The 15206-nt window shown below is 37.9% G+C and overlaps 1 long non-coding RNA gene across 1 annotated transcript; it reads left to right on the top strand.

Annotated features, from left to right (window-relative positions):
• The first annotated feature begins 9101 nt into the window (after positions 1 to 9101).
• On the top strand, positions 9102 to 12185 carry LOC132056414 (uncharacterized). The gene is made up of 2 exons (XR_009414766.1): positions 9102 to 10039; positions 11751 to 12185. It is a non-coding gene; the product is annotated as an uncharacterized LOC132056414 (long non-coding RNA).
• The last annotated feature ends 3021 nt before the right edge of the window (positions 12186 to 15206 follow it).

Raw genomic sequence — 15206 nt, 5'->3', positions numbered from 1 at the left:
CAACAATATATTCGAATCACAAATACTACAGTGGGTATGCCAATAATGTATCCGAATCACAAATACCACAGTGGGTATGCCAATAATGTATCCAAATCACAAATACCACAGTGGGTATGCCAATAATATATCCGAATAAAAAATATCACAGTGGGTATGCCAATAATATATCTGAATCACAAATACCACAGTGGGTATGCCAATAATATATCTGAATCACAAATACCACTGTGGGTATGCCAATAATATATCTAAATCAAGATGAATAACTAGATCCAATCTCTATCACAACTCATGGCATCAAGCCAAAACAATAGCACGATCAAACACAACACAACGGGGTGGCTGACCCCAACACACAACAAGTCAATCAATCGATATACATTATTACCACTTCCCTAAATAATCCTATTAGCTTAGAACAAGTAATCTCCCCCTACATTCCCAATCATTCGTCACAACTCATTTTAGAACTCAATCATAATCGTTGGTACATTTTATCTACCCTTTTATCCACTGGATTCACTATTAATGGCATAACCCAAGTAATCACATATTACAGGAAATTTCCATCATTAGGCACAACATAAGTTTCGTCCGCTACTCCCAAGTCACATAAATCCACCGATATTCAAGAAAAACCACATCAAACAACTTGAGGAATCTATAGGCCACAAGCCCGAACAAACAAGTCACACAACAATACCATCCTAGGATTCCATCCCAAATCTCCAATTTCCTACATAAGCATTCTCCGTTCCTTCTAACATAAAAATATGAGAAACTAACGGGAGTCTACCGAAGGGAAGCCATAACCTACTTGGGTATGCCGAACAAGTGCCATGAACCCACACGTTGCTTTGTCTTTCGAAGCATCTCCAAATAATCAATCTCTATCACATATGAATTCTATGTAAGAAACCATAAATAATGATACCCATATTGGCTACTTTCTATTTGGGTCAAATTCCAACCTTTAATTTAGAAAAAATGGGTCCCAAGGGCAAAACGGGAATTTTATGATCAAAATACCAAATTCAATACCAAAGGGTCAAAACCCATTACTTTAATCATAGGAATACTCAATTAATTCTTAAAATCATCATTAATGTGAAAACTCCCAAATTTGGGTCTAAGAACCCTAACTTTAATCCCACAATTTTACCTCTAAAAATGGAAGAAACATGTATACATAGTTTATAATCATCAAATTCATGCTTAATGAAGCTCACTTAACCAATAATATAAGATTTCAAAGCCAAGAACCCATTAGGAAGAAAACCCATAAAAACCCTTTTTGATTCTAGCCATTACAAGGTTGAATTGTGTTTAGAAGATCATAATGGATAGATATAAGGTTAGGACACTTATCCTAGGAAGAAAATGGCTCTCTAGACCTTCGAGTAGCCTCCAAGAGTGCTTACACGAGTTTAGAAGTAATGGGAAATGTCTAAGGGTTTTAGAAGATTTTTAAATTGAAAATCTGGCCCGTCAGCCGCTATGGCGATCGATAAGCTGCCATGGCACCACCGCTATGGCGGTCACCCTACCGCTATGGCGGTCTTCCAAACTTGAAATTGACCCTCAAAACCATCCCGGAACTTCCCGGACGCAAACCAAATATACATAAAAACGTGTTATGAATGCACTCGTAGCCTCAGAATTCCCATCAGAGGTCTCATTGATCGAGTCAACTCCCGATACCTCAAAATTAACTTTCCAACCCAAGTCTCAAAATGCAGCTGAGTGCATTGGGAATCGAAATGAATCTGCAGGCAAGTTCTAAATGACCATTCGCACCTCTTGGAATCAACGAATTTCTGAAAAAGGTCCGTTTACTCAAAAGTCAACGTTAAGTCAACTCGTTTTCGCTTAAAGACCAATTTTTCTAGAAACATTCTAAAGCCCACAATGATGCCTAGGAAGTCATGCCAACTATCTCCTCGGGTCAAAATAGTTCTAACGAGACTCAGGAATGAGTCCACGAGAGCAAAAATGAAAAAAAATCACGATAACGACAAAACGGGTTGTTACACCACTCTTGGTATTTGTAGTTGGATATGTTGTTGGCGTACCCACTGTTGGTACTTGAGATTCAGTTATATTATTGGCGTACCCACCATTGGTACTTGTGATTTGTATATATTATTGACATACCCATTGTTGGTATTTGTGATTCGAATGTAATGTTGGCGTACCCACTGTTGGTACTTGTGATATTGAAGATGACTATTAATGTGATTCGTGCATTACACGCATTCTCATTTTCATGATACACTGTTGAGATATTGATGATATTTGATGAAACACTTGATGAGCTGGGCTCAGTTTTACTTGAGTGACGTGAGAGTCCAATGTTCATCATAGAATCGTTGATTGAGTGAAATCGATATTTGAGAGAACTCTTTTACTTGAGTGACGTGAGAGTCCGGTATTTGATATTCATCCCGAAATCATGGATTGCATGGCTGATATCCGATGATATTTCTAGAATCGTTGTTAGTGCATGGACTCCGCGGGTCCCTCAGGGTGGTGTTGGTGAGAACTCTCTGTGGGCAAAGATCCAGGGTCCCATCTGTCTGTTGAGGGAGGATTCAGGACGGGTGGCACATAGACTTCGCGAGTCACGCTGGGTTGTGCTACCGAGATGTCGATATTTCTATCGATATACGTGTACATGTACATTGCATTGCGTTCATATTTGCATTGCATTACATTGCATTGCATTATGACATGATTGAGATGTTTGGTATTGTATTGTGACGTGGATTGGATCGAATATTGTAACAACCCGCTTTGTCGTTACCGTGAATATTTTGTTTTTGCCCTCGTTGACCCATTCCTAAGTCTCGTTAGAACTATTTTGACCCGAGGAGATAGTTGGCATGACTTCCTAGGCATCGTTGTGGGCTTTAGAATGTCTTCTAGAAAAATTGGGCTTTAAGCGAAAACGAGTTGACTTAGAGTTGACTTTTGAGTAAATGGACCTTTTTCGAAAATTCGTCGATTTTGAGAGGTCCGGATGGTTATATAGAACTTGTGTGCATACTCGTTTCAGTTCCCCATGCACTAGGGTGCATTTTGGGACCTGGATTGGAAAGTTAGCTTTGAGGTATCGGGGGTTGACTCGGTCAACGAGATCTCTGATGGGAATTCTGAGGCCACAAGTGCATTTGTAGCACGTTTTTATGTATATTTGCATATTTGATTTGTGTCCGTGAGGTTCCTGGATGATTCCAGGTGTCAATTTCAAGTTTGGAAGACACCAAAATTTCTAGTGTCTGATGACTGCGATAGCGGTAGGGCGACCGCTATAGCGGTAAGGTGACCGCTATAGCGGCCGACGGACAATTTTCTGATTTAAAAGCCTCCGAAAACCCTTATTTCCTCCCATAACTTCTATTATATTTTCTTACCACCTTGGAGGTGACTTGAGGGGTTTATGGTCAGAATTCTCTTGGAAGTAAATTCTCTAATCCTAATCTCGTCCATTTTCTTTCCTAAGTAAGAATCCATGCTAGAAATTCTTAGAATCAAAGAGGGTTTTTATGGGTTTTCTTCCTAATAGGTTCTTGGTTTTGAAATCTTATATTATTGGTTGGGTTAGCTTCATTAAGCATGAATTTGATGATTATGAACTATATAAATATGTTTCTTCCATTTTTAGAGGTAAAATTGTGGGATTAAAATTAGAGTTCTTAGACCCAAATTTGGGGGTTTTCTTAATAATGATGATTTTGAGAATTAATTGAGTATTCCTATGATTAAAGTAATGGGTTTTGAGCTTTTAGTATTGAATTTGGTATTTTATTCATAAAATTCCCGTTTTGCCCTTGAGACCCATTTTTTCTAAATTAAGGGTTGAAATTTGACCCGAATGGAAAGTAGCCAATATGGGTATCATTATTCATGGTTTCTTACATAGAATTCATATATGATAGAGTTTGATTATTTGGAGATGCTTCGAAAGACAAGACAACGCGTAGGTTCATGGCACCTGTTGAGCTGCCAGGTAGGTTGCGGTTTCCTTTTTGTAGACTCTGATTAGTTTCCCATATTCATGTATTAGAAGGAATGGATAATGCATGTATAGAAATTGGAGATTTGGATGGAATCCTAGGATGGTATTAATGTGTGATTGTGTGTTCGGGCTTGTGGCCTGTAGATTCCTTAGGTTGTTTGATGTGTTTTTTCTTGAATATCGGTGGATTTATGTGACTTAGGATTAGCGGAAAAAACTTATCTTGTGCCTAATAATGAAAATATCTTGTAATATGTGATTACTTGTGTTATGCCATTAATAGTGAATCTAGTGGATAAATGGGAGGATACAATGTACCAACGATTGTGATGAGGGATTTTAAGTGTAGGATGAGATTTGTGTTACTGATTTAAGGAAGTGGTAATAATGTATATCAATTGATTGACCTGTTGTGTGTAGGACTATCCACCCTGTTGTGTTATGCTGACTGTTATTTGTGTTGGCTCGATGCCATGAGTTGTTGATAGAGATTAGACCCTGGCATTCATCTTGATTTGGAATATATTAGTGGCATACCCACTGTGGTATTGGTGGTTCGGATATATTGTAGGCATACCCAGTGCTGGTATTGTGATATAGATAAATTGTTGGCATACCCACTATTGGTAATGTGATATTGAGCTTGATGTTGATACACTCATTGCATGCATTCTCATTCATTCATGATGCATGGCCGATACCCGGTGATGATCCGGTATCGTTGATTGGCATACCCACTATTGGTATTGTGATATGATCTATTATTGGCATACCCACTATTGGTATTGTGATATGATACATTGTTGGCGTACCCCATTGTTGGTACTTGTAATATTAAGCTTAATTGTTGATGTTGATACACGCATTGCATACATTCTCACTCATTCATGATGCATGGCCGATACCGGTGATGATCCGGTATCGTTGATTGAGTGAAACTGGTATTTTGATAAACTCTTTTACTTGAGTGATTGTGAGATGGCCGATATTCAATGATCTATTCCGGCATCGTTATTGCATGGCCGATTCCGATGATATCCCAAAATCATTGTTCGTGCATAGACACCGTGAGTCCCCCAAAGTGGTGCTAGTGAGACTTCCCCTATGAGCAATTAGCTTGGTCCGTCATGCATTTGGGCAAAGATCCGGGACGGGTGGCACTTAGACTTCGTGAGTCACACTGGGTTGTGCTATCGAGTCATCGATATTTCCATCCATAGTACATGTGTATAGCTCATTTGCATGGCATGGCATTGCATTCATACATCTTGCATTCCATTGCGTCGATACATCTTGCATTGCATTGCATTATGGCTTGTTTGAGATGATTTGGTGTTTGCCTGTGGTAATTGGATTCAGACTGATTTATTCAGACTAGGCACATTTGGGATTAGATGCTCTACTTAGGCAATGACGTGTACATGGATCTAGATTTATTGATTGAACTTGTTGAGATATCCCATAGACCGTCCGTCCGTAGATCTGGATTTATTGATTGAACAGGTGTCTTAATGATAAGTTGACTACTAGACTGAAACGATCGATTCAATGATATGTAAGTTTTGAGATCGTTGTGAGCTTGACTGGTGAATTATTAGAGCGAAATTAATACTTAAGGGTATTGATATACAGTGTGGGGTAGATAGATGTATGACTTGATTGGGTGTTATCATGTTTATCTGTGAATTCCTTTACTGATATGTGTTACTAACCAATGTCAGCCTATGATACTTACTCAGTACGAGTGGTTTGTACTGATATTGCACTAGCTACACCCTTTTTGGGGTGTAGATTGTTTCAGGTGATTTATCCAAGCATATGTGGAAATATGCCTATCTGGAAGGCCTCCTCCCATTTCATTCCAGGACAGAGGTTGAGTTTTAGAATGTAGTGGTAATCTGAAGTCATTAGTCGCTCTTGTACTAGTCTAGACTAGGTCGTGGGAACTTGAAGAGAGTCCTTATCTATTTAACGGTTATAAATATTTTCCATATTGGAGTTTATTAAGCAATTGATTTTCGCTGTTAATTATCTTTACTTGATTACTGTTGATTGAGGGCTCGCCTACTGAGAAGGGAAAGGTAGGTGCCCGCGTGATTCTAATTTGGGTCATGACAGATATATACAGGTTTGGCACATTTGGGGATTAGATGCTTTACGTAGGTAATGACAGACATTTGGAATTAATTGTATTGTCATGTACTTGTTGGTTTATTTGCTTATCTGCTTTATTATACGAATTGTGTTAACTATGCTTAGTCGGCCGATGATGCCTACCGATCTTGTTGTTTGTCTTCGACCTGCACACTTGCATTCTTTTATGAATGCAGAGTATCAGGTCGGATCCACTTCTGTGAAGTATGGTTGATAGTCGCTTCAGCTCTATTCTCGAGTTTGCAGGGTAAGCATGTCGTCTGCCACCTTGAATACTTCCTATATTTATGTCCTACTTTATCCAGAGATATAGACACTTATGCATTAGTATTCCGAATTGTATTATTTCTCTTTCTTTAAATGCTCTTGTATTATTCGGATCGGGGGGGGGGGGGGGGGGGGGGGGTGTTGCTATTATTCCGCGCTATTCTACTATATATATATATATATATATATATATATATATATATATATATATATATATATATATATATATATTCCATTTTGTTGTTTAGTTTCATTAATTTATGTATTTATTCCTTATTGGGTTAAGGGTTCGCTTACCGAGGTGGGAAGGTAAGTGCCCGCACAACCTAGGCAGAATTGGGTCGTGACAACGAATTATGAAACTATAACCCTTAAAGATAGCAGTTCTAAAGGACTAAACTATGCTCCGAGTCAAATTTCTGTTGAGCATATAGAATGAGGCACAGGGAGAATCATAACTGTTGCCTAACGTTAATAGTTAGCCTCGCATACCTGTAATCGCTCCAATCCAACGAGCTAAACTGCCTTTCTGATGAAGAACACCAAACTCTAGCTTTAAATCGCTTGAGAAGGATTTACCTTGGAAATCCTATGTCTTGGTTGAAGAATCATGTTACTAATCATGAATAAATGTTGGAATTACTTAGGAATTGTTAGAGCGATCTTACCTTGACGTAGGAGGATGAGGAGAGAGGAAAACGGCTACTTAGGGCTTTAGAACGAAGTTGTAATGTCTAATAACTGAAATATCGAGTTAAGTGTTTAATTTATAGCATGGGGCATTTTGAAACACCAGGCTCGCTGAGCGTGGTCTATGGCTTGCCCTTGCCTCGCTTTGGGGCGAGCTCGACGAGCTCCCTTATCCATTTTGCACTTAGATGATTTTCTTGAATTTTTCCCACTTTTGGACCCCTACTTTGCTAAGCGCGGTCCAAGGCAAACCCTTGCCTCGCTTTGGGGCGAGCTCGGCGAGCCCCCTTGTCATTTTTATACTCAGTCGATAGCGTTCAGTAAAATGAGCATAACTCCTAGAACAGAGCTCCATTCAGTCCTCAAGATATACTGTTGGAAAGCTATTTCAAAGGGCTACAACTTTCATGCTTTAAGTTTTCTCAAATTATCAATGAATTTTCCCGAAATTGGGCTGGAAGGCAGACGTATCGAAACTTAGTTGATTCTACCGAATCCTAAGAACCTCTCTATTAGCCAATTTGAGACGATCATATCTCTTTGCTCCGAACTCCAATTGGCCTGGCCCTTATATGCATGGAAAGGTATTCCCACGTACTACAACTTTCACTAAGGAATCTTTTAAAATTCTCAACGAGTCAAGGGGTTATGGGTGCCAGAAGTAGGCTTGTCAACCACTTTCATAATACGTACAAACTTTCAAATATTTCGCTAAAACTCTAACGATACGAGTCTAACCTTAGTTCTAAGATACGGGGTGTAACAGAGGACTTGAGGGAAGCACTTAATGACTTGAGTCAAGCAATTAGTTGCAATGACGAAGCTATTCACACCTTGGAGGATCAAATGAAATTATTGGTTGAGGCTCATAATGCTCACCAACTTGAGGGTGTTGAAAGTAGACAAGAAAGTGGCCAAAACATGAATTTCTCCAAGGGTGGATTTTTACAAGCTTTGAATGACTCTTACCATGAAGAAATGGAAATTGTGAGCCAAGATTGTCTTATGACTCAAGCTCAACAACTTGGAGCCTATGGGGATCACTATGAAGGCTTCACGGATGATGGAAGAATTTCTAAAAATGCATGTTGAGCAAAGTTAAGAAGTGGAGCTACTTGAAATTGCTATTCAGAAATTGGAGGCCGAATTGAATGCAAAGATTGAGGCATGTGATGCTCAATATCAAAGAGCCATAGAATGTAATTTTGAAATGGCTTACATTGAAGAAGATGTCAAGATTGATTTTCAAGAGCTAATGGTGAATTGCCAACCGACCAACCCAAAAATAATGCAAGATACCTAGATTAAAGAAATGATACTAGAGTTGCATAAAAAAGTTCATGCAATGGTTTTGGAAGACTCTAGTTCATTTTTGGGTGAGGATGTCAAAGATGAGGCAAATTTGGAATTTGGGCGCATTGGGCCACATTCTAACTATTTTTCAACATTGTGCTTGGTTGATGATATGAAAGTTGAACTAACCGAGCCAATGGACGATTTTGGAGGTGAAGAACAAGGCGTTTCATTTTGGAATTCGTCATGCCAAAATGACAAAATGACATCTCTCACTTGAAGGCCAAAAAGTGCAAAATGCGATACCTGAAAGTTGGCCTCTTTGCTTTCCTACCACTACCCCACGAGCATCATTGTAATCTTGATTCAAAGTTGGCGCGACAATTCATATCCTCCAAGTGGAACCAAAAGTGGTAAGGTTGACACACGTCGTGCCTCGACGTTAAATGTGGTGCTTTATGAGAGGCAACCCATATTTTCTTTTCAAAATTTTAAGTCATTTTTGAAATTTTATTTTTTGGAGTAGTTTATTATATTATTTTTTACCAGTCTACTAAGTTTCACAATTTTTGGAATTGATATGGTCTAGATTTGAAGTGTTGGAGTATTTGTGATTGTGCAACGATTGCACAAAAAATCGCTTCGGTAAGTCACTACAACGACACTGGTTTGTTTAAAATAGGAGTTTCACCCATTTTCCCTTTTTAAGTCCCTTAGACTTCCTCAGTAAAAACAAACAAAAGAAAAAGAGACCCCTAGCCTTGATGCTAACACACAGCACACAACTCACAACACACTCACACGGACACACACTCACGCACACAAACACACATATAAAACAACACACACATCTCACAAAACGCAACAGTTGCTGCTCAAGAAAAAAAATCTTCTTTCCTTCTTCTAAAGCCATCATTCTCAGGCAATCAGGTATGTTTATCTAGTTTTCTCTCTTCTCCTCTCTCTCTCCCCCCAATTTCAATTGTTGGCAGATTTTTTTTTTCTTTTCTTTTCATTCTATGGTTCATTTGATGTGAAGTTTGGGACACAAATTGTGCAATCCTAGATCTGTTGGTTGATTGATATTTAAATATGGTTGATTGAACTATAATTTCCATGTTTTTGGGAGGGTAATTGAACCTTTTTATTGTGACAAAAATCATGGTGAAAGTGATGCGCACAACCTGCTCAACAAATTGTCTGAGAGAAAAATTAGTTCGCCGGTGAAGTCTGAGTAACCGAGCGCTGTCAGAGGCCAATTGTAAGTAAGTTTTTGGTAGTCAAATAGGTTGTGGACTGCTTAGTCAGATCGTTCAAGCTAAAACTCATCAAGATTGACATAGGCATTCTTTTGGCGTGAAGCGAGCTAACTTGCCTTTTCATGTGATTAGTTCACTCGATGAAGTTTGAGTAATCGAGCGATATGAGGCCATGTTTAGAGTTTATCTGAAGCAATTCATGGAAGAGCTGAACAATGAGGATATGCCATAGCTAGCCATTGCCGACTACACAAACTGCTCGTCTTGCTCCATGATGCCATCTTTTCAGGGAGACCTCTACTTTGCTTTAATTATATAGTTACATTGAGGACAATGCAACATCTTAAGTTGGGGGGTGAGACTTCCTTTTGATGGATATTTTTGTGATGGTGTGTGATATATCATGATGGATGATAATTTGGTAGATTGATTTTATTTTGATATTTTTTTTATGACATTTATATTAGTATAATTTTTTATTTTTTTTTAAAATTATTACTACCTTCTTTAGTTTTTCGTAGTTTAGTTGTAGGAATGGTGTGGGATGTGATTTTTGCCCCTTGGATAATTTTTGGCTTGCTTGGTACCAACTTATTTAAATGATGGCATATGAATTCTTGATTATTTTTTTTTTGAAAACGAAAATTGATTGAAGTCAGGATTCTTGTTGTGACTTTTAGACTCAATTTTTGGCTCTTACTTTCACTAATTAGTCTCTTTAGGCTATGAATGACTTTTTGAGTTCATTCGTTTCAATTGATTCTTGAATACATATTGTACTTGAGTTTTCATGTGGTGAGGTTTATTTGTGAGTTCGTTTGCATTTTTTGTGGTCTAGAACTTGCCCGGAATGAGTTTCAAGGTGAAATTCTAGGTTACACTTGGTTTAAAAAATGATGTTAGGCCTTCTTTGGATCGTTTTTGCCTTAAATTTCCTACCCTTGCATATTTTTCCTAGTCAACCCCTTTTGAGTCTTTAACCTTTTCTTTGGCAACCCTGTTACAAGCTTTAACATTTTATTTTTTATTGATCTATCTTTTGGCATCCCACCTCTCTAAGTGCTTTGAAAGTGTAAACATAGGCTAAAAGCCTAAGTTTGGGGGTGATGGTTGGAAAAGTTGTGATGTGGAAGTTGCTCAAAGGTGAAAGGGTAAAAACCAAAAATAGAAAAAAAAATTAGTGGAACCTTCCTTGGTTTTTGAAAAAGCAAAAAAAAAGTAAGAAAGATGAAAAAGGAAGAAAAATAAGGAGTTGTGAATAAAGGGAAGACTAGTTGGTGAAATGAAAAATGAAGAAATGGTGGAAAAGTTTTAAAGGAAGTGTGCTTTGATTGTTGAAAATTGTAGTGCTTAAGGAGGTTTTTGAGTCACTATTTCCAAATTATGCCCCTACCTTAACCAAAAACCTACATTATAACCCTTTAAGTCCTAATTGATTTTGAACCAAGTGTGTCTACATTAGTGGAGAAATACATGAAGGGCAAACTTATGGTACTACTTGTGCATTTGAACATCTTTGTGAGAGAAGAGAGTCAATTCTTTCCATTTGGTATCCCATTTGTATTTTGAATTGCATTTTGTGAGTTTGGGATTCTCTCTTGATTGTGAGGCCACATGAGAATTTAAGGTGTGAATTTGTTCCATTTTCCAATTGAGAGGAATGAACAAAAGAAAGTTGTTTTGTGATTATGAGGCAAATTTTGAAGCTTTAGTGTCATGACTTGATTGCTACTTTGATAAACTTGGTGTTTGAGCACTTGAAATGAAAATAAAGTTTTTGAGAAGAAGTTTGTGATTCTTATGTTTTGAATTAATTGGTGGTACCAATCAAAGTCATGTGTTTGTGCTTAAAGTAGACTTCTTGACTTGGTATGGTGTTGGTGCACTTTTGAATGGAGTCCTTTGAAAGAAATTGTATGATTTGATTTGCTTGAGGACGAGCAATAGTTTAAGTTTTGGGATTTGATAAGTTGGTATTTTACCAACTTATTTCTTCTTTAATCTTAGATTGTTGTTATGTTTTGATTGAGAAAATAGTGCATTTAATGTTATATTCAATTTTATAGGTTTATATGATTGAGAAGTGATCATGAAGAAATCAAGTGAAAAAAACAAGTCAAAAAGAGGTCAAAGTGAAGAAAATCACAAAAATGGCTAAAACTGCAAAAACTGGACAGTTTTCAAAATCTGAAAATATGGGGCTGTTTTGGTCATATTTTGATGTGGAAATATTGGGGAGCTATAAAAGCAACACTTGAAGGAAAAAATCATCATCTTTGGCCATTCAACACAAGTTTTGGAGACTAGGGTTCTTACACCACACTTTGGGGTTGAAGATTTGAAGATTTGGTTGAGCACTTTCTTAAAACTTTACTTCATTTCTTTGATTCCTTGCTTTGTAATGAATATCTAAGTGTGTATATTTATTTTCTTTACTTGAATCTTGTTTATGAAAATATTCTATAATTAAAGTATTGGATGAAAATCTTGTTTTGCTTATGTATTGTATGATTTTTATTGCTAATGAAGTGAGTTAATGTTGTTCTTTAACGTCTCTTAAGAGATTAACTAACCCTAAGACCTTCCTATTTACTTCGATTTGAGCTCGGAAGAGGAAAATTGAGGTTGAGAAAGATTAATTAACAATAATTTGGGGCTTTAAACCTCATCTAATAACTTGAGCTACAATTGGTTGTGCTTGATATCACAATCTAAGGCTTGGAAAAGCTTAGAGTGAAATTCATTGATTTGGTTGGAAGACTTTTAATGAGATTTTAGAAACCATTATCTATTAACATAAGCTCGCTCGTACTTGTAAAATCGTGAAATACATTGGATCGTTACTTGAGCGTAATTTCCTTTGTATCCATACTTGTGGCCATTGATCATTTTGCCCTCTTTCTAGTTAGTTTTATATTTGTTAGTTGTTAAACCAAAAATCAAATATTGAAAAAGTGTTTGGCTTAGCTTAGTTGGTGATAATTCCTTACTTGTTTAAATCGCCTATTATATTGTTCCCTGTGGGATCGACCCCGACTCATAGTTGGGTAAATTATATTGCATACAACTATGTACACTTTCTCTTTGAGGAGTGGATTTGGACGTTATCAGTAAGTGACTAATGTTTCATAATTCAAGGTTGTTGGAAACTTTACATGGGCTTTTGGTTTGATACTATAACGAACGGTATTATTGTCATCAAGTATATCTCTATCCCAGGATAGAGAAACATTAACAGTTGAAGATGGAGAAGTCATTTTTTCTCTGAAGTTTGGTTTTTTTCAAGAACTTAAAAGACTTAAACTTATGAAATGGACGAGTTTTTACCTCATCCAACATTCATATTATGTGACGACCCGTTTAGTCATTATAATCCTTTCGGCATTTTCGCCCGTTCCCGAGCATTGATTAGCTCACTTTTGACCCGAGAGGACCGTTGACATGCTTCCCGAGGTGTCTAGACTGGATTCGGGCAACTTTTGTGAAAATATAGGCTTAAAGTGAAAAATGATTGAACCAAAGTTGACTTTTGGGCAAGCGAACCTTTGTCGGAATTCCGTCGATTCCGAGAGATCCGGATGGTTGTTTAGAACTTGTGTTTGTATTTGGTTTGGTTCCTAATGCACTCGGATGTATTTCGGGACTTGGGTTGAGAAATTGAAATTAAAGCATCGGGGGTTGACTCGGTCAACGAGACCTCCGTTGGAAATTCTGAGGCCATGGGCGGGTTCGTAATGTATTTTTATGTAGGACTATGTGTTTGGTATGTGAGCAGATGGCCTCGGGAATTAGTCAAAAAATCGGATCGAAAGGTGAAACTTGGGCTAAGTTTCTGGTGTCTGATGCCCGCTTTGGTGGCACCAGCACCGCTGGAGCGGTAGCCTTGCCGCTTAAGCGAAGAAGAGGGTTTTGGCCTCGACCACTGAAGCGGCACCGCTGGGGCGGTCCCAGTACCGTTAAAGCGGGTGACTAGCAGTTAGTGACATAAATAAAGTGTTAAAAGCCCTTAGACCCTCATTATGTCCCATTTCGATATTTGAGCATGAAAAAACTGTTCTTAGGGATATTTGGAGGAGAATCTTGGAGGCAAATCTTGCCCATTTCTTCATTCTTCCTTTAATCCATTATCATGTTAGATTCCTCTTTTTCCCTTAATAAACCCATGGTGATGGGAGTTCTAAGAGAGTTTTGGAAGAAAATTGTCCCTAGGATTATTAATGATAAATTGGTGATGTTTATGTTAGATATTGACTAGTCTAAGCTTATTAAGCATATATCTTCCAATTTTAGCGTTGAATTTCGGATTTGGAGACTTAGGGTTTATACCCAATTTGGGAGTTTTGCTTGAAATAAAAAATTAGGCTAATCCTTGAGTTAAATCAACAATTAGTGGTTGGGTTATGATTACCTAGTACTTAGTTTGGTATTTTGTCCCCGAATTACACACACACACACACACACACACACACACACACACACACACACACACACACACACACACACACACACACACACGTTTTGCCCTTGTGGGCCCGTTTTCTCCAATTTCTAGGGTTAGAATTTACTTAATTGAAATAATAACAATAGTAGTATCATTCTTCATGATCTCTAATATAGAATTCGATTATGCTTAGACTACTTTGGTTCTGAGGTTCAGCGGAAGGGTAAGGCAAAGGAGTGAGTTGTTGGTGTTGCGGTTCGGCAATCCAAGTAGGTTATGGCTTACCTTTCATGAGACTTTGTATAGCGAAGCACATATTTAGATTATAATGTCGGAGACAGCATATGAACCTTCGGGTATGAAGTCGGTTTGGATATTGCCTTAGGTTGGGCCCGGATGTGTGTTGGGACTAGCTACCCCTTATGTGTGCTTTAATTGTTCTATTGTGTTGGCTTGATTCCATGAGTAGTCAGTAGATATTGAATTCTATTTTATCGTCTTGACTGGAATAAAATTGACATACCCGTTGTTGGTATTTGTACTTGGATATATTGTTTGCGTACCCATTGTTGGTATTGTGATGTAATACGTTGTTGGCGTACCCCATTGTGGTATTTGTGATATTGAACTTGATTGATTGACATACGCATTGCATGCATTCTCTCATATTCATGATGCACGGCCGATAGCCGGTGATGATCCGGTATCATTGAGTGAGTAAACTGATATTTTGATAAACTCTTTTACTTGAGTGATTGTGAAAAAGCCGATGTCCGAAGATCAATTCTGGAATCGTTAATTGTATAAAACTGATATTTGATAAACTCTTTTACTTGAGTGATTGTGAGAAGGTCGATGTCCGAGGTTCAATTCTAGAATCGTTGATCACGTGAAACTGATATTTGACAGACTCATTTACTTCAATGATTGTGAGATGGCCGATGTCCGATGATCTAACCCGGCATCGTTGTTGCATGGCCGATTCTGATAATATCCCAGAATCATTGTTAGTACCTGGACTCCACGGGTCCCCTAGGGTGGTACCGGTGACAATCTGTATTAGTATTCCAGATTGTATTAT

The sequence above is a fragment of the Lycium ferocissimum genome, chromosome 1 (genome assembly GCF_029784015.1).
Source record: "Lycium ferocissimum isolate CSIRO_LF1 chromosome 1, AGI_CSIRO_Lferr_CH_V1, whole genome shotgun sequence".
NCBI lineage: Eukaryota > Viridiplantae > Streptophyta > Magnoliopsida > Solanales > Solanaceae > Lycium > Lycium ferocissimum.
This window is presented reverse-complemented; position numbering and strand designations above follow the sequence as displayed.